This window comes from Lonchura striata, chromosome 9 (genome assembly GCF_046129695.1).
Source record: "Lonchura striata isolate bLonStr1 chromosome 9, bLonStr1.mat, whole genome shotgun sequence".
Lineage (NCBI taxonomy): Eukaryota > Metazoa > Chordata > Aves > Passeriformes > Estrildidae > Lonchura > Lonchura striata.
Genome location: NC_134611.1, coordinates 25,681,211 through 25,708,621, shown reverse-complemented (window position 1 = coordinate 25,708,621; position 27,411 = coordinate 25,681,211). Strand labels below are relative to the sequence as shown.

General features: G+C 36.1%; 1 long non-coding RNA gene across 8 annotated transcripts in view; it reads right to left on the bottom strand.

Annotated features, from left to right (window-relative positions):
- LOC110479805 (uncharacterized) overlaps nt 1-27,411 on the bottom strand; it is a 61,739-nt gene that overhangs the window by 19,801 nt on the left and 14,527 nt on the right. For 7 of the 8 annotated variants that reach the window (XR_002466990.2, XR_002466994.2, XR_002466991.2 and 4 more), the window contains exons 2-3: nt 11,684-11,795; nt 5,825-5,943 (exon numbers count right to left, since the gene is read on the bottom strand). This is a non-coding gene — a long non-coding RNA (uncharacterized LOC110479805). The remainder of the gene's footprint in view (nt 1-5,824; nt 5,944-11,683; nt 11,796-27,411) is intronic. The other variant, XR_013340480.1, reaches the window with a different exon arrangement.

Below are 27,411 nucleotides of genomic sequence, written 5' to 3'. Positions count from 1 at the left end.
GTTTTGACTGAACTGTGTCAGGGGCCCTTCTGTTGATAATTCAGACAGCAGAAGACTTTAAAGTAGATTTACTTTTAAATATTTGTCAGCTGTTTGAGAAGAACTTCTGTATCTGAATGATACTGAGCTTTCGGTTCTAAAGGTCAGGAATAATAAATATATCCTGTTGACTACTGACACTTAAAAAAATCCCAAACATTTGGGATCTTCCTATGTATGCATGACTTTCTCTAATGCCTATAGTGTGGTGGCTTTTGCTGTGGTTTGACTGTGAGAAAGGATGCGTGAAAAGCTGGGTGGAGTTTTGTTATGCTTCCATAGTCCTCTGTCCAATGCCAAATCATTGTAACTTGGGATGATGTAGAAAGTGGACTGTAGGAGAAGATAAATCACACCACATCGAGGAGAAATACAAAGAAATAAAGAAGAGTATTCAGTAAGATATTAAAAGCTTTTTCATTTAGAAAAAAGTAAAATAGTTTCAAGATTTTGAAAGAAACTTGTTGGCTCATGTGTCTTCCCCTGTTCAGCAGAAACAATTGTAAAAGTTTACTTGAACCATTAAATATATTCAGGTGCCCTAGATATTCTTGGCGAGTGTAGAACATGCATGACAGTTTTCATGAATTCCTGATATTTAGCTTTTCTGAATTGAGATTATGCCTTTAATAAGAAAAAAAACAATGCTGTTTTGTGTATGGCATTAAAAATAAGCCAATACAGAAGAAATTTAGCTTAGTAACTTAATATTGTGCATTTTTTTTCTTAATGAGAATATTTTGAAAGTCTGAGTGCTTGAAAGGATGAATTGCATATGCAGAAAGTAGAAAATCATGACATCTTGAAATATTTCATCTTAAGTGGAGTTGTCCATTTGAGGGCTACAAGCAGCAGACCAGCTTATAGGAGCAGATGTCCCCCAACACTCCCACCAGGAATTTTGTGACCTTGAAATAGCTAGCTTGAGGCATTTGAGATTGCACAAAGTTTTAAATGCTGGCTAAAATTCTGAATTTGGTACATAGCTCTTCAGTAACTTGCTATGACCAGTTTAGCTTTTTAGTAGTACAATTTAGAAAAGGAAATGTTTCAGATTTAGTCATGCAAGTGTTTAGAAATGTCAATATATTTTCTCTTAAGATGCTGTCAAAGAATAAGTTATTGTTATTTAATCAATATTTGTCATTGTGAATAACTGTATGTAAAGGTCAATTCATACAATATTATGCTTCTGGGAAACAATGTTTCAGTAGATATGAACTACATTACTGAAAGTAAATACAAAAAATACCTAACACTCAAAAGAACCCAAAAGAAATGAGGAATCCCACCTGATGTAGTTTAGAAATTAGTTTGCTTTGAAGTATATTATTTCTGACTCCCTAGCCATATCCTGTATTTTCATTTTAAGTTCTCCATGTTTTTTTTAAATCTGCCTCTGTACAATTTGTAAGTCTAAAAATTTCATTGCTGTAAACAGGAGTCTTGGATATGTGATGAATAAAGTGTTGCAGCTGCCTGAGTAAGAATTTTTTGTGGAGCTAAAGATAGACTTGTCTCTTGTATCTATTCTTTGGCAGAGAGAAAGGGTGATTGAAGAGAAGTAGAGTATATGAAAGCACAGCTAAAACACAGACACACTGACATTATAATACAGTGTCTCATCGGGTGATGTGGTGTTTTGACTACATGGCTGCATCAGGTCTATAATTTAAATGCCATTAATGGCACAGAAAACAATAGTGTGGAGACAGGAATACTGTAAAATCTCTGGGTCTGTACTTATAATGCAGATGAAATAACCCTTTGAACTTGTGGTGCCAAATGTTGTCCAAAGTTACCATTCTTCCATGAGGAAAGCAGTTTGTTTTTGTGGTGTTTTATGTCGTCTTCTCCTAGCACAGACATTTGCTGTTTAGATTGCTTGGCTTGTGTCACTACAAAAATCCCAGGCAAAGCAGGGCTGATTCTATTTTGCCTCACTCATGTCCTGTTCACACATTCAGTACAGAATTCGCTATTGTCAATAGTCATGACTGTGTTTTCTTTGTGCTCATTGTCTTTTGAATATGCTTCTTTATACTTTTCCTAAAGTCACACACAGAACTAGTTTCACCAGAAGCTCTTGGTGTTCAGCTGTAACCGAGTTACACATAGTCCTGTGACTGCACCCTAGCTATAATATCTCATTTGTTTCCACTTGGCTGTTGTCATGTTTTCTACTGCTTAAACTTCTTATCCTTTCCCTTGCTCTCTTTTTTCCTTTTTCTTTCTTGCCTCCATTTAAAATTCTATCTGACTTAGTTTTTCTTACTGAACTTAATTGTGTGTAAGTACTTGTTTCTGTACCCTCACAGATGTCAAACATTTAATGCACCTTGGTGTAATGTTTGCTCTAATTATTTGCCAAATTTGAGTGAGTCTTTCCAGAAACACTTTCTGATCTTTGAAAACCTTGTAAAATGTATACAATATGTTAATTGTGAACCTTTTTTCAGAGCATATTTCAAAGGAGGAGAAGAAATGCTGTTTAAGTAAGACTTGTTTAAAGTGCTCCACCACTTCTAGCAGGAGACTGTTACAATAGTTGCATTATTTCTTTATCCTGATCGAATGCCTTTGCAAATCTCACTTAGGCTTTTTTTTCCCCCTTTAAACTGGTTCACTGTGTGTAGGTCTGGTACTATACCATGCAAATACTTAGCTGTTTCCAATTTTGGCTAAGTGGATGAACTCTTGTCAAAATATTCATGCAGTATTAACAAAACTTAAAGCCAACTTATACTCCCTAAACTATAGCAAAATATTAAAAGTTGCTAAAGGTGTAGGTATGGAGTTTCAGCAAAGTTGTTTCTCTTTAAAGTACAAATCTCAAATTTGAAATCTGGCAAATGTGAGTAGTTAGGTATGCCTTTCTTTTCGCACTTAAAAACAAATAATACTTAATATTCAAAGAGTATAGAGTAGACATAGATCTACTTAATACTGAAGGTAAATGGAATTGAAAAAAAATAATTTATTCTTATTAATTTTGTATTAAGTTAGAAACTGTCTGTCTTAGCAGAAGTAATTTATTGGGCTTTTTCTTTATCAAGTGTGTTTCAAGTGTATAGAAACACAGTCTTTCAAGTCTGTGATCATCAAAATGGCTTTCTACTAAACCTGTGCATTCACAGAACAACTCAAGTTCTTCCAAAATATTGATGCCAATATGTGCAAAGAAGGAATCTTAGGAATGATTTGGTCTTGGAAGGAATCTTGATCAGAACACTCAAAGTACAAAATGGTATGATTGGCCAACTTTGTTTATTTCTTTCTCAATGTAGTGGGTTGAGCTCTAGCCCGGCCTGCTTGATTTTTCCCTTAAACAAAAACCAAGCCACTTCAAACCACTGCACTCAATAATATTAATAAAGAAAGATTTTATGTAGGCCACTATTCCTGGCTACTGTTAATCAGTACTTTTCAGTTTTGTCTGAAGTGAAATTAATAATTTGTCTTGCACTTGTTGCCACAAACTCTGAGGAATAACATGAAACCAAAGCAGAACTTGAGAGAAGTAATAGCATTTACCCAAACTTGTTTCTAGTTAGATAGAATATGAGTTAATGAAATAACTCTCCTTAGTGGCAGGTTTGGTAAAATCAGTCTTAGTTATCACACTGTTTTCCTACTTACGAAATAATTTCTGAAATGAAAGGGAAGTGTTCACGCTCAATGGGATTTAAATATAGAGTGAATCTGCACAATTTTTCTGTTTCAGAAGAACGCACACTATGCACTTCGGCAAATTTTTCTTTATACCTTGTACATAAGTAATTTCTTCAATAGCAGGATAGTTGTTAACTTTCTGTGATCAGCCCCAAGTATATTTTATAACCTGACCACAGTTCATTTCCTGAAATAGCAGTGCAGTCCCAGCTGCCCTCATAAGAGCAGAATTCCAGATGTTCCTGTTTTGCTCTATGGAGCGGTGCTGTAATTGTTGGACAGCAAGGATACAGTTTGGCTCTCTGATAATGCTGTATCTGTAGAAATAATTTCACTGTGGCTGTAGGAATGTGTGTAAACATTAGGAAGGAAACTATATTATGGATTTAAATCTTTAAATGCATTCATATGGTCCAGGTGATTGCAAGAACCTCTTGGATTTGAGAATATATTTGACATTTTAAGTATCATGCAAGGAAGGAATTAGCCGTTATCTAAAGCAGCATATGTGGTAACACAGCCAGTGATTTGAACCTGTCATTCATTTAATAATTGACACTGGAAAAGGCAAGTGAGATCATTGTATCCAACAGCAAACCTAACACTGCCAGGTCTACTATTTAAATCTTGTCCCAGAGCACCATATGTGCATGTCTTTTAAGTACCTCCAGGGATGGTGACTTCATTTCTCTGGGAACCCTTTTCTAGTGCTTGACAGGCTTTTTGGTGGAGATTTTTTTCCTACTATCCAATCTAAATGGCCCCTGGTGCAACTTGAGGCCATTTTCTCTTATCCTAGCACTCATTACTTCGGAAAAAAGGGCACTTGACACTCAGACATCCTCTACTGCAGCCTCCTCTGAGGTAGTTATAGGGAGTGATAAGTTCTCCCCTGAGCCTCTAGACTTCATAACCCTAGTTCCCTCAGTTGCTTCTGGATGGATGTGGGCTCTAGACCCTCCACTTAAAATCATGCTACTTCTTGCTCTAGTCATGACTGCAGTTTGTATCTATGTAAGAGTTTCTGGATGTTCAGCTTTGGTTTTTCTCCTGGTGTTTCATGGAGCTGTTTTTATAGGACACTAAAACCTTAATAAAGCTTAGAGTCAGTAAAAACAAAGCATGTGAGAACAACTTTAGTTGTGGTTGTTCCCATATTTTTGATATTATTTCAGAATATGTCCTACTGTGGTCAAATGTACATCTATTCAAATTTCTTCAATGTATTTGTGACTGGGTTGGGGCCTGATCCTGGGTTCCTTTCACAATTAATAGCTCCATTAAATACTGTGGCTATTCTGGTTGTGGATTATCCCATTTTAAATCATCTCTACAGATTATTTAAATGCCTTAGTGATCAGTTGGTTAGGGCAGAAATCTTCCCATGTACCAACTACAGTTGCCAGTTGTGACAGAAAAGATCAAATGTGAATTTTTCTCTGTTCTGAAAACCTCTGTGGCCATTTCTATTTTTCAAATTGGCTTAGGCTGAAAACAACTTTTTTTAACAAAATTTAGCAAGACAGATTCTTGATTTCATGTGATGACACTGGTGTTTTATTGTAATAGAAATTTGCAATCAAGATTATAGAAACTGCTAACAATACGCAGTCCTGCCTTCAGGATAAGAAAAATGGTGATGATTCCTGGAATCCTACTTTGTGGGAGAAAGATTGGAGGGGCTAACATGAGCTTAGCAGTGTGAAGAAAAGGATCTTCTCTCCCTTCTGGGCATGTAGAGTTGAACATTCAGTCTGCTTTGTGGTCTAGGTTTATTACTAAACTCTTGAGCAAGCCTGGAGGTATTTCCTAAATGAGACTGCAGCTACACAGCTTTTAAACTCAATTAGCCCTCTCCCTGCGTTCTGCATGCCCTGTCAGTTCTAGTGGGCTTTCCTTGGCTCTGTGAGAAAGGGACAGTGTGGGGATCTGCAGAACCAGCCCCCTTCTTCCCTCAGACTGGGTGGAATTCCCACATCTTATTGTGGCCCTTGGACAGCAGTAATTTAAACGTTCTCCAGAATATTAAAATGTTAATATTGCCTAAGGGGAGAAGGTTGGGGAAAAAATGGGTAGTCATTCAACAGCAAAGAATTAAGTTAGCTCCTACTACCTGATGTGAAACTCCTTCAGAGTGGAAGGAATACCAAACTGTGCTGTACTTTGTGTCATATCAACAGAATGGGTTGGCCCAGTGTCTTTCTTCACCAGTGATCTTCTAAATCTTGTGGTCTGCAAAATGCAAACATGAGAGAAAGAAATCCTATCACAACTAATAGCAAAAGAAATGTCTTAAGAAAATTACTATTCTCAGGAATACAGATTAGAGTGTATTAAATAGAGAGGTAGAAATTATATCTTACCATTAAAAAAAGGTAGCAAAAATAAAGACAAAATACCTAATGACTACCTCACGGAGAAACCTATTTGTTAGTCTTCAAGCACAAGAAAATACTTGACCTGTTTTGAACAGAAGTGTTTTTACAACACTTTTGTTGGATTGCAGTCTTTTTTTTTTCTTCTCTGTTTGATCTAAAAGTCCAACTGTGTTAATTTAGAAAATTAATGCAATGCAATTTAAGCTTGTAATATGTTTAAAGGTATTACTAGAACTTTATAGAAGAATATTTTTTCCTCATTTTGTTAGTTTTTCCCCTGCAATTGCAGTTCTGTGCAAACCTGTAACTACATCTGGTTGAAAACTTAGTATTTTTTTTTCCTCTGTGGGAGAAAAGCAGAAGATTTTGAAGAAATACGTATTTTAATGGAAGTTCTGGGAAGGCCTTTTGTGTGAGGAAAAGAAAAAAAGCCCCCTTGCTGCCCTAGAAGGGTTGATGGCCTGGTGTTTTGGTGTGCCTCTGTAATGTCAGAGCTCTGTCATTGGAGAAGGGCCTGGAAACCTGTGTTTCTGGTATTTTCTCTGAAAGTCTTGATGATCAGATTATTTATCTGGAAAGTGATTGTGCTCCTACATGTTGTCCTCATCTTTCTTTTATGATAAGCTCCTTTTTCCAGAAGATAATTAAAATAACTTAGACATTCTTCCCTTTAGTCTAATAATAAAATTTCAAAAATATTTTTATCTCTCTGAGAAAGGAATATTAGTTTCTGATCAGTCTTAACAGTAATGCATAGATCCATTGTTCATGTTGTCTAGTAATGAAAAAAGTATAATAATGATATAGTTTACTCTTAGTAATGAAATTGAAGCAACTGTATGTGTATGTAAGGAGGATGCTTGCCTGAAGAGCTCTGGAGCCATGGAAAATTCTTGTGTTTATTCTACTGAGTAATGCAAAGAAACACCTTGCTGTCTGTGCACTTGTAGGTATACTTATTTTACTTTATTTATGCATGGTGATCTAATGTTGAAAACATGAGGGCTTCTTTAAAAAATTCAAAACCAAACAGAAGTAAACAAGTTTGAGGGGAAAAAAAATCCTCTTCATAAAGCCACAGTAACTCTCTATGAAAGAATATAAAATAATCGGTCTGATGTGTCTAGATCTTTTTTCCATTCATGCAAAAACATGAAAAATATTAGCTGGTCTGACTGTTACATCACCTCTTTTGAAGTACAAATGCCAATTGAAATCAGTCAAATGTCTGTCTAAAAGCAGGTGTGCTAAGATACTACAGATCATTTTTATGTACTTGAATACAGATATATCTGATTTTCCTTAAAGCTTCTATCAGTGGGGGAAGAAAGGTGGTCCTTGGATCGTGCTCCCATGATCCTCATTTTAATGACTTCATGTTTTAATGTTTGCCACTTACATGTGATTTTTAATGTGCTTTGGAATTGCTATTTTGCAAAAAGAAACAGACACTGCAGTCTGTTGGCAGCTGAGTTTCCACCTTGCCTAAAAATTGGTGGTTTTCTCCTTTTTTATTTAGAAAAGATATTTTTAAATTAGATTCTGCTTTCCAGATAAGCTGCTCTTCACTCTTAATTCAAGGGAACAAGAGGTAGCCATTGGTGTATATTTGATCTCTGAAATATTTTCAGTCTGCTGTGTCATTCAGATGTTTGTTGGATGGACTTGAAAGTATGCTTTTGTTGCTGTTTAGAAAAATCCAGTGCTCCATAGGTGCAATACATGATAAAAGGAAGTAATGCTCATGACCTATTGTGTGTGGATTACTGCAAACTGCTTTTTCTCTTGCTGCTTTTAGCTTGCTGACCTGTAGAAAAGGTTGTCTCCATGTTTTCTTCCTGTTACTGATGTGAAATTCTTCATTTCAAGTACTTTTTCATTTTGCTTTGACCTGTTTTTATAGTTTTTAGTGCTGCCTGTTTAACACGTGTGCAGCAAACTGCTGCACTGCCGAGTTCCTGCAGATGTTGTGAGCCAGTATGACTTTTTTAACTGCCTCCAGGATGTTCAGTCATGGAAGCCTTGATTTAGGAAGAAGAAACCCAGTTCAATCATAGATGTCTTCAAATGTTCTGACCTACACCTGGAAAAAAGAATATGGCATTTTCTTGCACTGTCTGTGTGCTGAGGTGTCTGGGATGGTTTACTTCTGTGGCTTTAAACACATTAGGTAAAGTTTGCAGCCATCCAGCAATTGCATGTTCCAAGTTCGTTTCTGTACCCACCACAATCATCTTAATGTTACGTCTTTAAAATTCTTTGTTAATATTATCAGATAAAAGGTTTTTGTACTCTGGATTTCTGCTCTGAAAAAGTCTATGAAATAAACACTGTATTACCAGCTAACTGACCTCTGAGTTTAGGTTTACTGGGGGTTTTAGCAGGCTGTTAACAACTACAGGTATGGCATTTTTTACCTTCTGATTTGGGGGGAATTTTGCTTATCAGATCACCTCTGTTTTCCTGATTCCCTTTTGTATAAACTCACTCTCTTTTAGGAGAGCCATCTCTGACTACATTTTGTTTATTACAAGTTCAAAATTGCTGGAAATCTGAAAATATTTCTAGCAAGAGCATTCCACTGTTGAAATAGTGGCCAGGACAGTACAGTTTTTCATCTTTATTTGGATAGAATAATTTCATGTATTTAACAAGTAATAGTTTTCCTTATTTTCAAGACAAATTTTGGAAAGACAAACCTTAAACCAAGCCATATCAGTGCATTTATCTGGGAGTGAAGTCAGATGTCAGGACTTTGTCATAGCCTGTCTGCTTGTGCCTGGATGTGGGGGTTAAACTGTAGGGGGTAACCTTTCACATGAGTGTGTTAGGCAGTATTTGCAGGACATAGCATCTTTCTTTGTATGTTTCAGCTGGCTTTTCCCTGCTCTGGAAAATAGTGTTTTCTGTGATGCATCCTAGACCTTTCTCATTCCTCCCATCTCTACCATCAAACATCATATCATAGATATAAATGCAAGATTTTTCTTTCTTTTTATGGCAGTTTCTAAATAATGTTGCTAAGTTTGTCAAGTCATATATGTAACCAGCATTGTACACAGCAGTTTTTTAGAAAGTGGGATAGAAAGGGAAATAATTAAATCAGTGCTACTGGTCAAGAGTTGCATTGAGGTGTTTTCCAGGGGAAAGAATTTTATCAGTAAAACCAAGACCCATTGGTCCTATTCTCTGTGCTGATTCACAGCATTGTTTTTGTCCCTTCCTTAAGTCCCACCAAAAATCTTGGCTGCAGACCCCTCCAGATTGGGATGAGGGGAGGATTAGAAATATAAAGATTTAGTATTCACTCTTTAAAACTGATATTCTAACTCTTTTTCTTGCTAAGGTAGAATGAAAACCATAAACTATTGGTAAATGTCAACTAACCGCTAGACTTGAAAGAACCAGCAGCTGCTTTCTGCTTATGAAGCAGAGAAACTGTGTGGGAGGAGATGTAAAGAACCTCCTCAAATACCCACTATAACAGAGGGGCGGGGGAGAGACTGTACTGAATATGGGGTTTAACCTTTAGAATTCTTTTTCTGTTCTCTCATGCTCTTAGACTTGTATGAAAATGCAAAATGGCAATTGATTTGTTTCAGGTAAAAGCATCAGACAAAGGCCCCATGCCACCTAAAACTAATTTCTGATCAAAAATAGAGTACTCAGCTTGCCTGTATCAATTTTGTGTCTGTTAAAAATTTATGGTATGAATCTCATAAACAGTTTTCAAATTTATTTAATGAATAATTGTTTGCAAAGGGCTTGAGTGTACCTCAAATCAGATGCAACGTTTCAATGCAGCAATATTATTAACAGCATCGTTAGTGTAGTATTGAAATGGCAACACTTAAAAATTCATTTACCACAGATCTGAAATGATGAGTTTGTCTTGAATACAAATAAACATAGAGGAAATATATTGGGAGGTATTCATTCATGATGTATAAAATGAGATCAAAAATAGACCACAGGTTTATGTTAAAATAAGTTGAGACAAATTCTAGCTTGGCAACACTGACCTAAAAGCTGTCTAAACAAAGCAAGTAATGTTTATTCTGCTTCTAAAAGGAAGTCTGTATCTGCTGTTGAGAAAAGACAAAGGGTTGTTCTGGGATGGTTTTTGGGGTCTTTAAGTAACTTATTGAAAGATCCTTCATCACTTTCTGATATGGAAAAAATACGTATAGCCACATTAGCTCATGGCAAAAACTATTTTTAGCCCCTTTAAGACTATTTGTGAAAACAGACTAGAAAATGTAGAAAGAAAAAGGGTTGGATTGTTAGTTTGTTTTTTTTTCCCCCCCGAAAATAGTCAATTACAAGATACTCAATAAATGTATCTGGAAAGCGTGGTGGCAATCTGACTTTTATAAATGGAGACCTTTCTCTAGCTAGATGCTGACTGTACTGGGCAGATGAAACAGCTCTCAAGGAATGACAAATATTGCTCATGAGAAGCAATGAGAAGACTGTTTTTACATGAACAACTCTCATATTAAAAAAATAATAGAACTTAATAGAATAGACTGTTATTTCACCTGCTCTTCTTTTAAACATGTCCTTTTTTGTTTGCTGACTACTCCCACTATGGAGCACTTGTCCACAGTCCTGGGAATTACTATTAACTCCCTAAGATGGGGGTGGGAAACTAGAACTGGTGAACAAGGGCTGGAAGGGTAGCAGCTGGAGGATATTTGTGACAGATCATAATAACAGGAAGAGAGTAAAAAAGAAATGGTCAGCACTTTTGGCTTTTTAAAAGTGGGGTGCAGATGACTTGCTATGTTTTTACAATGTCTTGTTTCCAGACTGCTGGCTCAGTCAGCCACATCTTTAATTTGCTCAGTTTATAACAGCTGCTTTGGCTGTTACCGCAGAAAGAGAAATTATAATTTCCAAGCCTTCATTTCATCCCTCTTACCTATAATCCTCAAGTTCCAATCTGTCTGACCACTTGACTAGGCTTTTTAATTAACACATCTTCTTGGGGGCCCTTAAATGTGTTTTGCATATACAGGAGCACTAAACAGCCTTGGAAACTCTTGATGAGATGAAAAACATCCTGCTGGGAATATAAAATGGCACGTAATGCCTAGAATAATGATTTCCATAATTGAAATTTTCATGTGCTGTATTAAAAGGCATCATTTACCTGGGGTCCTGTTAATTTGAAAAGAAAAATTGTTTCGTTTCATGAACTTCTCTGTTTAACTCTATCTCTACAAGGTTTTGTTGATTCCTCAGAAGAAGGTTTATGAGCTTGCAAAAAGGCACAAAGCTGAGGATGAAAAACTAGCATTTGAATATTTTTGTGCAGTCAGTGATTCAGATGTACCTACTTGATTTGCTCAAATGAGGCAGGTGGTGATGTTCTGTAATGATCTTTACTTTGTACCTGAGACCACTGGTCATTTGGCTGAGGTGGCACATTGTTAATGATGTGTTAATAAGCAAGAGAATTTAGGAAGGCAGACTCTTCGATGGAATGTAATAGCCCTCCCTGCTGCCAGTATCTTAATGTAATCGAAGAAAACATCTTGTTTTAATAATTTACTAATTGAATGACACAGCAGCTAATCTCTGGGATGTACCTTGAGACCTGATTACTTGTTTCATCGACTTCTGGGGAACCGACACGGATGATGTTGGTCAAATTGCCCTCAGCTCTCTTCATTGCTGGTCTGTAGCTCTGTGGTGATTTGTCTAGAAGGTAAAGAAATAAATAATTTTGTTTGATACTTCAGGATATGTCCAATAGATCAACCAATAATTGATCTTGACATTCCCCAAGGAAAAATCACTAGTGTCACTGTGAAGGTCTTAGTGGTTTTGTACAATCTATACTAACTTTTTCTTCAGATTTTCAGATAAAATAAGTTTTGCTTCAAGCCAGCTCTAAGTGAAATTAGATTACTCAGAATATTAAGATGTGACACAATGCTGTCAGTAGGCCTTATATTTTCAGTAGTTTAAACATCATAAATTGTTACATCAGTGGTATTTTTTCCATGCTGTTCTGACTTGCTGTTCATGTAGGATCATTCAGACATATGAAACAATAAAAAATTGCCAGAAAATGAGCTCCAGTATTATTTTGGAGTACTACAGCTAAGTGCTGGCAAGATAGGTTTCTGAAAAATCAAATACTAGACCCATGTGTGTTGTTTTTCTTCCATAGTGTAATCTGGATTAATTTTCTCTTACAGAAAATTAATCCTACTTAACTACTGAAATTCAGGTCTAGGTAATAGTCTGATCTTCACTGCTGACATGCATCAATCCTAATGAAACTTGCACCACTCCTGTGTTTTTTTAGTAGCTCTGAATTTTATTCCAATCTCAGCCTGTGATAGTCAAAAGCAGATGAGGAACTACATAAATGCTTCCCCCTGTCACTGACATGCAGTGTGTTAGTTGGTGGGATTCTCAAAACCTTCTAAATTCTTGGCATTCAGGAAAGAAAATGCCAGGGCTCCAGTAATGAATATTTGAGTTGCTTCTCAAAGGCACTTTATTAAATTGAACTCCTTTAAACAAGTTTAGTACCCAGTAAGTACAGTATATTCGATGTAAAAATATTTTTTTCAAATCTATACTTTTTAGTGGTCTAATGGTTACTTTTTGAAGAACTTGCCTTTCAAAATACTGTAATTACATAGCATGTTCTCAAAAAACCTGGTGTCTAGTATTAACCATCTTGTGGTTTCATGGAAGACATTTTGAGAATTTTGGATCCATCTTGTTCAGCTACGCCTTCTCTATTATGATTAAAGGAGGAACATGCATGTTTGAATTCTTTGAATAGCTTTAAAAAATCTCACATTTTTTATTTGTCTATTTTATAGGACATGAAAAAAGCCTCATCAACCCTCAGGGCATTAAAGCACAGTGCTTTAATTACACAATGTCCATTAATACTAATAAATTTCATGCTAAAGACCTATGCTGTACCAGTGCCAAGTAAAACATAAGTCTCCTTCCTTTTCAAGCCCTGTGCCACACACTGCCTGGACGTGCGGCCATTAAAATGAGTTCAGTTGCAATGACAGACATTAGGCACAGATGCAAAATTTCATGTTGACTTTCAACAGCTTCTATAGGTTGAAATAATGCTAACATTTGTTTTTCAAGTAATCTTTAAAAGTATTTAGATAGGAATAGTGTTAGGTGAGTGACGGAACATGTGTGAAATCAAGTGATAATATTTTTCACTGCTGCACTCTTTTGATAATCTGATATAACCTGAGTTTTCTCTGTGAAGATTACTTTGTATTGATACTCTGAAGAATGAGTTTACCAGCTGTATATGATAAAGCATGTTTGTAACTGTTCATACATCTTATTTCATTCTCTGCTGTTTCTCTTACCTAAGTCATTAACTGCAGACTTTTTTTTCTTCCATATAGCTCTTCTGTTTACATTTCTAGAATTTTACTTCAGAACTAAATTTCCTTTTATCTTTGAATATTGCTGGAAATCAGGCAGTCTTATTATTCTTGATTTATGTGTACAAGTACAGCAGTTCTACTTTCAGGGTGGGTGGGGTAGAGGAAGAGTTTGGGATTCATTTTATAAGAATTTGAAGTGAGGTCATTGTGACAGTAGGTGTATCAGACTGGGAGCTACAGACTTTTTTTCATCTCTGCAATAAGATAACATCTAGGATCTCTCTGTACTAACAAAATGAAATGATGGTTTGGTCTGGTGAGAATGGAGACCAAATGGACACAGGTATGCATTTAGGAGGGGCTGAGTGATGGATGGTAAAATGCATAAAAAACCCCAAAATAATTTAGATACTGACTGGCTGTGAAATATTACAATATGTCTAGACTTAGCGAGTGAGAGTATAGTGGGATCAGCCAAAGGAATGTAAAGAAATTTCATGAACAAACATGGATTTGCAGCTAAATGGTCAGTGTTCAAGTTTTCTGATGTTCCTGGTACTTCACCTCAGGTATAATGTGGAGAATAGGGTTGGGTTTTGGTTTGGTGTTTGTTTTTTTTTTTTTTTAATAAATAGTTCTGGACTATCCCCAATCCTTGTGTAACAGTGCTGATATCCTGAAGGGGATTTATTAGTTAGTCAAAGGATTACCAGCCCTTTCTTTCTTAAGTCTTTTGGCAGAGCAGCGTTCAGGAGCAGACAGAAGAGAGGCAGCACCTGGGTTCAGAGTCAGAAATGTGCCACATCCTCATGGGCTGAAGGAAGGGGAACATGAGGGTAAACCCAGCAGAGAGCTGAGCTCTCTGCCTGTGGTTCTTCCTGCAAGGCAGAGGGCCCTTGAGGGTCTTTTTGGAGTGCTCTCATCAGTTTTTTTATCCTCAATCACAAACTTGTCGATTCAGGGCATTAATCACATTTTTATAATGTTTATTATATTATACTTTCTATGTTCTGTTTATACTGCACTAGTGTTCTGCTGCAAGACTGAAAGACTTTGGCTGAATTTGAGTGCCTCTGTAGAAGCAGCCTCCCATAAGACAAAGTATATTACAAGTGGAAAGCTTGTAAGACTGTTACATGTTGATGAGCACTAATTATCAGAACTGGGAGCATTTTGAAAACCTTTCTGATGACTAAAACTTCATTTTACACCTTTACTTCCTAAACTAGCCATCTTGTAGGAGGTTATGTTATTTTTAACAGTAGCTTCTTTTCCCACTGAGTCCTAAAGAATCATACTTAAAGCAATAGTTTCTAATCTGCTGATTCTAATAATTCTAATGTGTCGTGAATATCCTTTTTATTTTTAAATTAGTGACAATCTTGAGCTGTCCAAATATTCCCCACCACAAAATGGACTTTCCCCCAACTTTGACTAGTTTCAAGAAGAAATCCTATAGTTGATTTTTCTTCTGCTCTGCCTGCATTCACCTCACTGCTGCATCTCCCTGCTCAGAGGCAGACCTGTTCCAGCTCAGTGCGGAGTGCCAGTCATGAAAGTAGTAAACTTGTTATGAAAAGCTGGAAAACTTGGATGTGCCTAGGTACCAGGCTTTTAAACTCATTGTAACTTTATTAATGACACCGTGGGGGGAAGCATCTTTTAGTAGTAAACACAGTCAAACAGTTTTGAGCTAAAAAGCCGGATTTACTTTGTTTTGGTTGTGTACTACAGTGTTATGGGAGATGATTTAGAGCAACAGCCATGAACTCTTAGTTTGGATCATGTCAAATGGAAGGTTCTCCATGACTGAAAATGTTTTTCTGGCTTTATAGGAGCCTTCCCTCTCCTACCCCCTGTAGCACTTTGCAGTTTAAAAAAAGCCGTGTGTCAAATAGCATTTGAGCCTACTCACTAAGCACATATAATTTCACCTTTTCTTGAAACATTCATTCCTGCTCTGCTTTTGAGATTACATATGTGCCTGTGTGCTATTCTTCTCCCTGAAGAATAGTTTTTTCAAGTTTTTACATGAAATCTATTTTCCCTGAAAAAATGGAATCTTTGTGTCTTTGTCCCCTCACTAGCTTCCAGGCATGTTTTGGCAGGGGTTCTGACTGTCAAGGCACTGGAGAGGAGGGGCCTTACACTCATTTGTCAGCTTTTCTTGCATCTGTAATTTTTGCCCACTCAGCAGTACTGGAGGGGCTTAAAAAAGGGGGAGAAGTTGAAGTTATTGAAAGTCCAACTCCTGAAATAATTGCTGGACTGTAACAGTTTGGGAAAGAGGTGTGTGTGAGAGAACAAATGCTTTGGCTAAAGCCAGCTTTAGCTTTAAGGTTTTAGCAACTCTCCATTTCATGTAATTGCATGCCTTTTCCCCATAGATCTTTACAGGCAATGGTACTGTGTTTTTATAGATTTGCTCATTATTAGTTGATAAACTGGCTTTTCTTAATGATGATGAAAATAATTTCACTGGTGTTCAAGACTTGGTTGTTTCCAGCCAACAGTTTAATTTAAAATGCTTAAGTCTTCTCTGATTTTTGTCGTAATCCTTTCCTGCAATCTCCCTTCGCAAGCTGGGTGCTTTCATCTCCTCACGTAATGTAACTGAACAGAAATTAGTTAATTTTTTTATTATTAGAAGACAGATCCCTTCATACTAAGGAAAGCATTTTTCCTCTTCAGATTTTTATGGAATATTAAAGTTGATCTCTCCTCCTTGTTGCAGTAGGCTATTTAAGCTCAGGGCTCATACTGTGAGCTGTTAATTAATCAGTGTGACAGATGAAGAAAGTATCCAACTATGAAAGGAAACCTTACTTCAGTGACTAACAATAAGAATGTGAGCCCGAGTGATTTAAGGGATTTTTTTTTTTTTTTTTTGTGAACGTGTGATAAGGAGCCTTAAGCTGTTTGAGGTAACGATGGGGGTTTTTTTTGCTCAGATTGTGTCACTGCACAAACATTAAAGGGCTCATCAATATTTTGTCTTAAAGTCTAGACAGGAGTTAAAAGAGCCTCTCCTACAGTTTGAAGAGATCCTGTTTCCCATAATTAATAACAGGAAGCAAGTAAATAAGGCTTTACTGACAAATGAAACAGCAACAGTAACATGTACCCAGAAACATTAGCTCCTGACTGAGAAATGTAGCTGAGGTCTGCTGCTTTTAGTGTACAGGAAAAGATTGCTGTGGAGGCACAGCAGAGCTTTGCTCATGTCTAATTCAACTGAATGTGATAGCAGACTAAAACTCAAAAAGTAATGATAATGCATTGTAATTATTGAGAGTGATTTGTGACCTTTGTTTACATCTGTGTTACAGTCCAAGATCTCTTCCCCTGTCATTATTTGGAATTCTTTGAACTCAAAAGAAGATTTTCATGTTTATGTAAAAGCTACCAGAAGGCATTTCAGACATTTCCTGGAACAAACTGTATATATGTATTTTAGGATGACAAGAAATGAAAGGAAACTTGAGGAAAATCTTTCAATTTTCTTCCTTTTTGAAGGCTGCATTTTCCCTTCAAAGATAACTTTTCAGAGAAAGTAGTTGGAAACCCTTCTCTCCCTCTCCCAATTCCTCTTGTTAAAATCAGTTAAACAACAAAAGGGGACTTAGACCCTCATCTCTTCTGTACCAGTGTAAAACCAGAGCAGTGCTATTTATCTCACATTTCAGTAACTCCACATTGTGCAGACAAAAATTCAGCCTTACCCTTGCCTGCCATACTTCTGATTTCTTTGGTTTTTTGGGTTACCCTGGAGGGGGAAGGTTGGAGGCGCAGGAAAAGGAGGAGGTTTCTGTCTGCGTGGCTGGGGGATTGGTTGTTTTCCTAGGGAGCAGCCATGACTGAATGCAATATTCAGAAGTACTGGGAAGCACATTTAACTCTGTGTTTGTGCTGGACCTTAAGTCTGGGCTTGTTGAATTATGGGTTCATCGTCTGGCATGCTGACTATATGATACAACTGTGTAATACAGACTGTTTGTCATCTTCTTGCTGACCTTGAAAAGAGAAGAAAAGTGAATTTGTTTCAACTGATTCTTAGATACTTTGGACAGTAAATTCCTGCTTTAGCTATATAATTCCCCCCATAGGTGAGCTGTTGTGCTTTCAGTTAAAAAATGACAAGACAGGACAAAATAAGCTTGTTTGTAGAGCTGATGTTTTTTCCTTTTCTGTATATTTTAGAAGATTAACAGCCGTTGCTCCACAGAAGCATGGTGATGAATACTAAATAGTCCACCATAAGGCATTTTGGAAGGAATTCAGTAAATTCAAAGACACCCCAACATTTGTATCTCACATTGTTTCCACTGACTGTAGTTTGTACTATTAAAGCTTTAGACTATATCCCAAAGGAGGACCACGCTCTTTACAATACCTTGTCAGGTTAAAATGTTTCCTGGCAGTTGCTCTTTCATTGTTGACTGATTAAGTGAGATATTTGAGCACATGTATCTAACCTTAAGCATAGGTTACTCCCATTTTCCTCAATGAGTTTCTATATTTTCACAGGTTATAATTGGTTTCTGTTATCTTCTAAAAGCTTTTCCCTCCCCTGTTAAGTACTGAGTTCTGTCCCCTTGAATCATGCATGCCAATATCTAGCTAGACTTACAGCTTTTAAATGAGACAACCTGTGGAATGTGGTGCTACTTGACACAAGTGCTTGGCTTCTTACTGAAAATAAGTAGCTCAGATGTCACTGCAAATGCCTATTGTAACAGTCAGACAACAGCTGAAGATGTACTTTCAGGGTACCTATAAGGAGTTTAATCAAGTTTTTTCCCTAGCTCAGAGCTGTAATAACTCCTGAGCTCTGAATGAAGTTTATTGTGGAAATGGCATTTTCTTTGCCACAAAAAAGTTACCATACGCAGCAAAGCTGTGAATAAAATTGCATTGCTTTTTCATTTATTTTGGATATTTGAAAATCATGTGTCTAGATCTATTATGTGCAGCATATAGGGTTAGAAATTTTTCTAATTAAAAAGGAAACAATATACAAGTCTCTTTAATACCAAACTTTAATATCTTCAATGTCATGTCCCAGAAAATACTCTTATATTGAGCCTGATCTTTGTATTCAGTTTGCGATGTGGTTTTTCATAAAAAAGATGGAGATTTCCATGTTTAGGGTGTTTCTTTTAGAAAGAAAGGTGATCCATCAGTGAACAGTTTGAATTCATTGAATTGTCAGATTATATATTACCAGTGCTGTGTGCACTGGTATGTGTAAGTTGTTTAAAGCATATTTCAGAGAGATTAATGACTATAGTAAATACTAGACTAATGTAGAGTAAGATTACTGATATAACCTCAGTTTAATCTAAAGGTGCTGATATGAAATGTTACAGTTCTAACAGAACTAGGTATTGGTGGCAACATTTTGCTATCTTTAGTCTTACAGTACATCGTTTCCAAGTGGAATTCTTGATAACTAGCAGTTTCCAGGTTATTATCTAGATTTTCTGTTTACTTTATGTGCTATTGTAAGGATCATCTTGTGCCTTTTTCCAAAAGAATGAAGACTTTTCTTAATAGGGTATTATCTAAACCCTACTCTGTTAAAGTTGCAGGGTTCAAAGTAACTGCAATTACTGATTATACCTCACCTTTTAATACAACAATCTTTTTTTCTTCTAGGATTTTTAATTACTTTTAGCATACTTTCCTTTGTGTGTGTGCTTGTGATTGGACTTGATTCATAGCTTCTCCATAATTTTAAATTTTTTTCTACTTTAAAGGTAAAGATTTGTTTCTGATTTAACAGCAAGCTTCTTATAAGAAACCTAACTAGAAGAAAGTAAAGAAAAATGAATTTTCATTCAACTTCAAATATAAAAGCTTTTAATTACATTCCATACCATTACTGAAATATGTTAAGAATATATATTTTAGGGTGCTTCACATTTACTGTAGGAAATCTTTGAAAATCCCTTTAATTCACAGAAATTGGGAAGCTCTGCTTATTTCTTTTAAGCAATAAACTTACTTTGGCATACAATTTAAAGAAGATATTTCTATTCATCCTCCTTTTAAATTAAATAATGGTTGTATGGACAAAAATACTGTAATTTACTGTGAAGGTGTTAAAGTAGAAGCATGCAGATATATTAAGACTTAAAGAATTTGCCCCAAAGTTCCTTTTTGTGTGACTGCTATTGGCTGCCTCTCAGAAAGTTTGGCCTACTGTGTGCAAAAGCTCTGCAGGCTGTCGGGGAGCAGAACAGAAGTGAAATAGAAAAACTGCTCTGAACTGTCATCAGGTAATAAAATCCATGGATAGCCAACAGGATATGTGAATTCAGGCATTTAATTTTGAGGTGTTCACTTTAGAAAGTCAATGAAAAAAGAGATTTAGACTTTCAGTTTCTTCTTTGTAAATTAGGGAATAGAAGATACCTGCTAACATTAGAGAAGATCTTTGAAAGGGACAGTTGCTGCTGCATTTATTTCAGTGATGCTGTAGAGTGAGAGGCCTCCTGGCTCTCCCAAGTCTTTCTGTTATGCATCTTACAAGGGGTTTAGAAGGGGGAGCAATGCCCTGAGAGTCTTCACTGTGCTCTCACTATTGTGACAGTCAGTACTGGGAGTCAAAAATGGAGAGAAATTTCAATACTTCATATACAGATCCTGCAAGTTAAAAGTTTTGCTTTACGCGGAACAGTAATTGAAAAAAAAAAAAAATCCTGTAGTGCCCTCTTTAACCATTAGAAACTCAAATGCACCGCTGTAATCAGAGGAAGAAATAGCAGAGTTGCTTTTTTTGGCAGCACAGGAGTAAGGGAATACCTGCAGCTATTATTTCTTGATGTCCTAGTTTAAGTTCAGACTCACTTAATCAATGTGTCTCATGTTCTCACTCCTTTAAACACAGCTACCTGTATTTTTTGAAAAGCCAGGAGATAGGAATATGAGAGGATGAAACAGGATTTTTATTTGTTTACTTAAATGTTTTTGTAAAAGACTTTGTAGCTACCTTGAACTGCGCCTTTCCAGAGGCATTATTTCTTTCAGGTGACCTAAATATAATGTGACCAGTTAAATAGATGCATTTTTGGATTTGTTGTAGTAAAGCATATAGGGAAGTAGAACAAGAGAGTGATATTTTCCTCTTCCACTCCTTTTTCCCTAAAGGAGGTAATTTTCTATTCTCATAAAGAACAAGTACTATTCTCTTTTGTAAGTATCCAGTGCTTTTTCTTTTTTACTTTTTTAAAGTTTTCATTTTTTACTAGATTGTATTCTTGACATAGGTGTAATAGAAGCCTTCATTTATGGTACAAAAGGGAGTTCTGTTAAATAACTTTTGCCCTGTTTTAGCCAGGTTCTGTACAGTACTTCCTCCCTGGAGTTATTATAGGAAGGGGGACAGAGATGGCAAACTTCATAAGTATACAATATGCCAAATAATATTTTGGTGTATGCAGTGAGTCTTGTTTTATTCGAAGTAGTATGACATACAATACCTCATTTCACTAATTAAATTAGCATATATAGACATTAACATTTAAATGCTTCTTGCCTCCAAGTTAGGGCAGGTTGTACTTGTCGAAGTTTCTTCTACATCTTGCTTCACTTTGAGAGTTTCGATCTGCTTCTCACCTGCAGTAAAGCCATAGTTGGGACACTCTGGGGGTGGTTCTGCCTGGCTGAAACAGTTTGGCTTTTTGTTTGTTCTTCCACCACCAGTTGTCCTGGTAAAGGCAGCAGAGCAGTGCATGCCTTGGGCAGATACTACAGCCTGGCCAGTGGTGTTGGTTCATTGAAGAGGTTTCAACAGTACATTTTAATTCTTTTCAACTAGGAGGAAAACTTTTAAATCACTATCCTGCAAAAACTTTTTGCCTCATGATGCTGAGTTCTGATATTGCAGAGGAGTGCTTTGACTCTGCATTTTTAATGCTTCCAGACAAAATTTCTCTCTGCAAAGATAAGCAGTACTTATTGAACTGAGACCCCCTTTGTGTTCCTTTTGTTGCTCTTTCTGATTGACTGTCAAAATAATTTTTCCTCTTAATCACAAAACGATGCAGAATTGCATATTCATTTCTTTAAAAATGAAGTGTTACACTGATCCTTCTGCCTTAAAATGTGTGGCGAGCCTTCTGTAAAAATTCATGTAAGGTAAAAATTGATGGGCTAAAGTCCCAGAATAATTTGAGGTATATAAAGTAGGGTGCATTAAGGTTTTACTGGTGTTTGGCTTTGTTTTTTTGGAGAGGTTTTTGTGGGGTTTGTTGTTGTTTTTAATCTGGAGAGCTCTAACCTTGATGAGACTCCATTGAAAGAAATTTTAGTCATCTTCCACCTTCTAATCCCAAGCATGTTGCCATGTACTTGGCTTCCACTTGATAAAGGAAGATACATATTTGTTAAATATTTGTATGCCTCTTTTACTCATATAAACCTTTCTAATGGAATGGTATTGTGTCTTGTACAGAAATAACTGCCTCTTTTGTTGGATAGTTTTTTTTTTTTACAATATTGCAATAAACAAACCAGCATTTTAACTTGGGAGGCAACTTCCTGGTGCTAAAAACCAACAAAAACAAGTCCAGCACATAATTCACAGTGAGAAATTTCTCTTAAGAGATTAGCCCTAAATTTGATGGTTGCTCAAAATACTTATAAGTTCTGAATTTGTATTTTTTATTAATTCCACAACTCAGTCAAATCTTTGAAGACCCTCTGAAACATTCTTCTCTCCTTTTAAAAATTTTTTTGATGTGTATACCTTGCCCTCTTCATAGCTTTAAAATGGAAGACAATGGTAAAACACTCTTCTGCTGAATTCCTGTGAAACATGGAGTTTTCTCCATGAGAAGTCCTCTGCAATCAGTACCATGGCTTGGTAAATGAAAGCCTGCTGTAATTTTGATAAAGGCTGAAGATGTTTCTCAGAAAGAGAAGCATCTCTTTAACATTCTTATCTACAATACCATGATGAAGGTTTTGAAGGCCCAGCAGAAGGGTCTCAGGTACCTTTGTTTTAGCTGCACATTTGCTTAGCTGTGGTCATAAACAGAGGCTGAAAAGGTCTTTATCTTCTCTGGCTTGTTACAGGTATCACCTATTTTGTGATGGTGGAATCTTCTGGCAGCAGAATTATTTTTAAAACAGAGCTGAATCTCATTTATTTTCCTCTTTTCCCCCAAGCTGCAATAATCAAAGTCCAAAAGCCTTCCTTCCCCTCTCCTGAATAAATCTGCATAACTCATAGCAATTGCTATTCTCTATGAAAACACCTGAAAAGTCGATTTGGATCTGGGATTGTGATAAATATACTTTATCTGGGGGATTGATCTTAGGGCATTTTTATGTTTTGTTAGATGATTTTACTGGATATTTAATTGGAAAAGTTGTAATAAGTAGATGCACTTGTCCAAAATGGACTAAAAACCTTTTATTAGAAATTATTTAGGTTGGTAGTGTTGCACATTAAGGTTGCTTGCAAATTTCCTCGCAAATTTTGTATTTAGTTCTATCTTTAATTGTTAATTATGCCGAACAACTTTGAGGTACTTCTGGCCCACGACATTAAGCACTAAATAACTTAGTGGGAGGCCACGTTGTGCTTTTATAAGGGTGAGATAAAGTAGCATTACTCAGTATGTTGAATACATGTGACCACTGAATGCTAGATTGCTAATTTTTATGAAGTCCTTCATATAAAGAAATGAATCACTGTATAGCATTCATTGCTATTTTTTTAAATGGGAAACTGATAAATATTTCATGACCACAGGTAAGCAGAAAACTCACTTTTTCCAGCCCACAAAACTTTGAGTTCAAAACTAGTCCTGTTCTACTTTGAATTTCAGTGAAATTTGGAAAGAATGAAGAGATCTGTCTGAAATAGTCGATTTACTGCTAAATGTGAAACAGCTATTTTGGAGTCAGTGTGTCTGTTTTTTGACTATAAATTCCCTTTTAATCCCTGGAAATGTTTTCTGAAGGAGTTTTCTTTTAAGATGATACCACTCCACATGAAGTTTAACTTTATGAATCACCATCCTCCAGCTTGACAGAAAAGCCGATATTCAAAGACTGCAGTACTTGTGAATAAGGAGTCAAACATGAAGTGAAATCTTCTTACATTTTTGGTGAGAAGTGGCACTTGATCCTTGAGGCAAAGAAATTCACTTCAACCTACATGACACATCACATTACGAGCAAGTGCACTGGCAGTGCTATAAGATGAAATGCCATTTTCTGTTAAGTTAAAAGTAGGACACGTTTTTTCCATTTCTGAGAGTTCTATCACTTCATATAGTTGCTTTTGGAAATGAAAAATGGCAACAGCCCTGTACAGAAGTGGCCTATGAATTACAGAAAAGCAGCTTATGCTGAGTAGTGTGGCACAAGAAGATGCCAGGCATTTCATGAGGAGAAAATGCAGCACAGTCACGTGGAGATTACAGAGCCCACAAAATTTAGTTATGCTAAGTCTCTTTTTCTGAAATTGAGAGGCAAATGAATAAAATATAATTAGTTATATTTTTTTAGCAGGTTTATAGATGTTCAGTATACTTATAGAACTTGTACAGTAAGTACAGAGAGAAAAGAGATAATATGGGAGTTTTTAGGTTTGTTAAATTTAGTATCCCAATCTACATTATTGCTGCTTGGGTATTGAGGGCAATATATTACTCTGTTCCATACAGAACTACCTAGATTTCTCTGTTACTCTATAGCTGTGTCCAAAAGATGGTCTGCTTTGGTATATAGTAGCATGAATAAAGGGAATAATCCTAACACAGCTTCTCACAGCTTGGGAATCAGGGAATAAACAAAGAGGAGTTTCTCATATTACATCATTCTGAACCTGGAACAGGAGCCCAGATGAACCTGGTTTCCTACTGGCTTCACCTGTTTTTCCTTAAGGAAGCTTATAAAAATGTTTTAACCTACACTAATGGATTTTGTTTATTTGTCATTCTGGTGGTTTTGTTTGAATTGTGTTCTACATATGGATAAAAGCAAGTATAAGGCCATAGAGGTGATGGAATGAATTAAGATAATTTTATGCTTTGCACCATAGTTGGATAAATTGCCTTGTTTTAAGATTTTTGTTGTTCTTTTAATAGCTTTGAGACAATTTTATTTTTAAGAGTTTGAATCAATGGAAAAATAATAACAAAGACTTAAAAAAAAGAAATATACTGCAATGAGAACTGTAACCCTATCTCACAAAAGCTTTTGCTTATAATAATGAAGACTGGAGTTGTAATTAGCTTTTTTGGAGTGTTTTTCACTCCAGCTGCACTAGACAATACTCTGACTTGTAGTTAATATATACAGACATATCTACTTATTTTCCTTTGCATTGCAGCATGTGTACTTCCCTAATTGGCAGCTTGCCATTTATATGTGGAAAACAAGATTGTGTTAGCAAGCGGGAGAGAGTGAGATATCAAATGTCTGCAGTGCACAAATTTCTGACTTAGATTACTGAAATGAGAAGAGATTTAAAGTTGAATTTAGTTATTTGGATCACAGTGCACTTAGCTCTTCTGTAAGGCTAAATATGAGTTACAAATAACCAAAGTCCAACTTAGAACTCGGACTGCCACTGTGAGATTTCACATTAGGACCACCCATTACTTTCATTTAATGTGGAAACTGTGTGATATCCAGAAAGAATGGATAGATTCAGTAAACCCACTCAAGTTTTCTTTTAATACTGAAACTTACATCAAACTGCTTAGATACTGTTCTTCTACCCTAATGAAGGATGGGATTGTGAAGGCATTCTGCTTTAGTTTTGGGAAGTTAAACACCATAGGTAGGTACAAGAAGATGGAATACAATGTTCTAGAAAATAAATGTCCTTATGCTATACAAGAACTAAAAAATAAGCATTAATATCCCACACATTTTTGTAAATTAGAAAAGTGATGTAACAACAAGAGCTTTATCAGGCGCTGTATCACTGTCCTTTTAAATGGATGTATTGCTAATCTGAGTGAGGATCACTTGGCACCAATTTCATATGGTCTAGCTAGCCCAGCACAGTCTATCTTGAAATAAAGCATTAAAATCAATTTTATCTCCCTGGGAAAGTCTTGCTATGTCTTTAAATTTCTCTTGCTACATCTTAAGTGAAATTGATTGTGAGTAGAACCAACTGTAATTCTGGTTTTTGTTTGAGAAGTCAAGACTTTCCACTAGTACAAAATACTTACATAGAACCAACAAGTTTTAACTAACTACCTAAATTCTAGAAGACAGAATTTTAGTTCCTTATAAGCATGGATCTTGCATGTTTTAAGACATGCACAGCTTAAGGGCACAGAAATATTTTTTTAAAATGCTTTCAGGAAGACTCAGTTTAGGACTGGTTTCCTTAAATTCCTTTTGTCAGCATCCCTTTTTCTCTTCAGTGTATGACAAGTGCTTGTAGTAATTCAGGTGTTGCAGATGGATTACAAACTGAAAAGTATTGTGTGTTTTGTGCCTGCCAGCATAAGGAACTGAATGAATAGGTTTTGAGTACTCAAAAGCAATGCCTTTCTGGACAGAGTACTTGAATTAGACAAACAGACTCTGAAGACTTTCTGACACAGGCTGTCTGCTATAGCTTGTATAAATCGGTGCTGAATGAATACTTAACCAGAATTACTTGAAAAGAGTCAATAGAAGTACTGCCAAATGAAACATACAATTCTCTTAGCTCTGTAAAACTGAGGTGCTCATCAATGAACATAGTCACTACTGTATTAAGGATTTAGTTATTAGAGGTGATAGGAACAGTGGAACACAGTTAAAATCACCACTTTCCCATCTCTATACCAATCTTGCATTTTATAGTTCTCATCCTGAATTTAGGGAATTCAGTAGCTTCCCTGATGTAATCAGCTAGGAATTACTCTCTTCAATGCATATAATCCGCTGTCTTTACAGTCTGTATGATCTCCACAGATTTTAAAAGAATTTCCAACTGAGAGCTAGCCTTCAACCCAGCTTTGCTGGGAGCTTATTCAATTTGTCACACAGAAATTAATTCACTTCCATAAATTTGAGCACATCTTTTCTTTCTTTGCCCTTTCTGTTTATTAAATATAGTAGCCCCTATCCTCTAGACAGGTTTTGTTAGCTGAAACACAGCAGGTAAACTAGGCAAAGAAACTTTCCAGACAAAGCAAAGTGATCATTTAAGCATCAACAGTAGCCTCTTAAATACTTTTGATTTAGGTGTTTCTGTGAAAATTTTGATGTCATGTCATCCACACATCTAACTAACTTCAGCTTTTAGATTAGATTCACACATCTAATCTATCTAACTTTTGAGCTGGCTGGTGAAATGGTGATGCTAAATAAAACATACATATCAACAGTTTGGAAAAAGTTGGGTGGTGTAATTGCCTTTATCAATCTCCACAGAATTGTTTTCTCTTATCAGCACACTATAATATCTTGTTACCCAACTCTGAGTCTGACCTCAGAGTTTTGAGGATAAACTTGTCACTCTTCACGATCCAGTTCCAGAGATATAAAGCATATTTGCCCTGCTTCATTCCACCAAAAAGGTGTTTCCCTCCAAAATATCTGTATTTTCCTCATCTTCTCACACTTGCAGGTAAAACAAGTCACTTTCCCAAGTGCTCTAATGAAGCAATATCATTTTATTATGTGGCTTAAAGGACAGCTAGAAAATATTTAAATATCTGTTTACACTTGAAGTTTATATAATTCTCTTTTAGTCTGAAATAAGTTTTTATTAAGTTTTCATAAGAAGATACTTATTGAACATTTGTTCCTACTAGGCACCCTTTAAGAATTACAAAAAATATATTAGGATCAGTGTTACAGGACCATGAGTCAATTATCCTTATGAAGAAATAAAGTGAAAGAACTGTTTGAGTAAGAACCGTTATTAACTGAAAACTGTATTTTAGTTTGAGAGTATATAG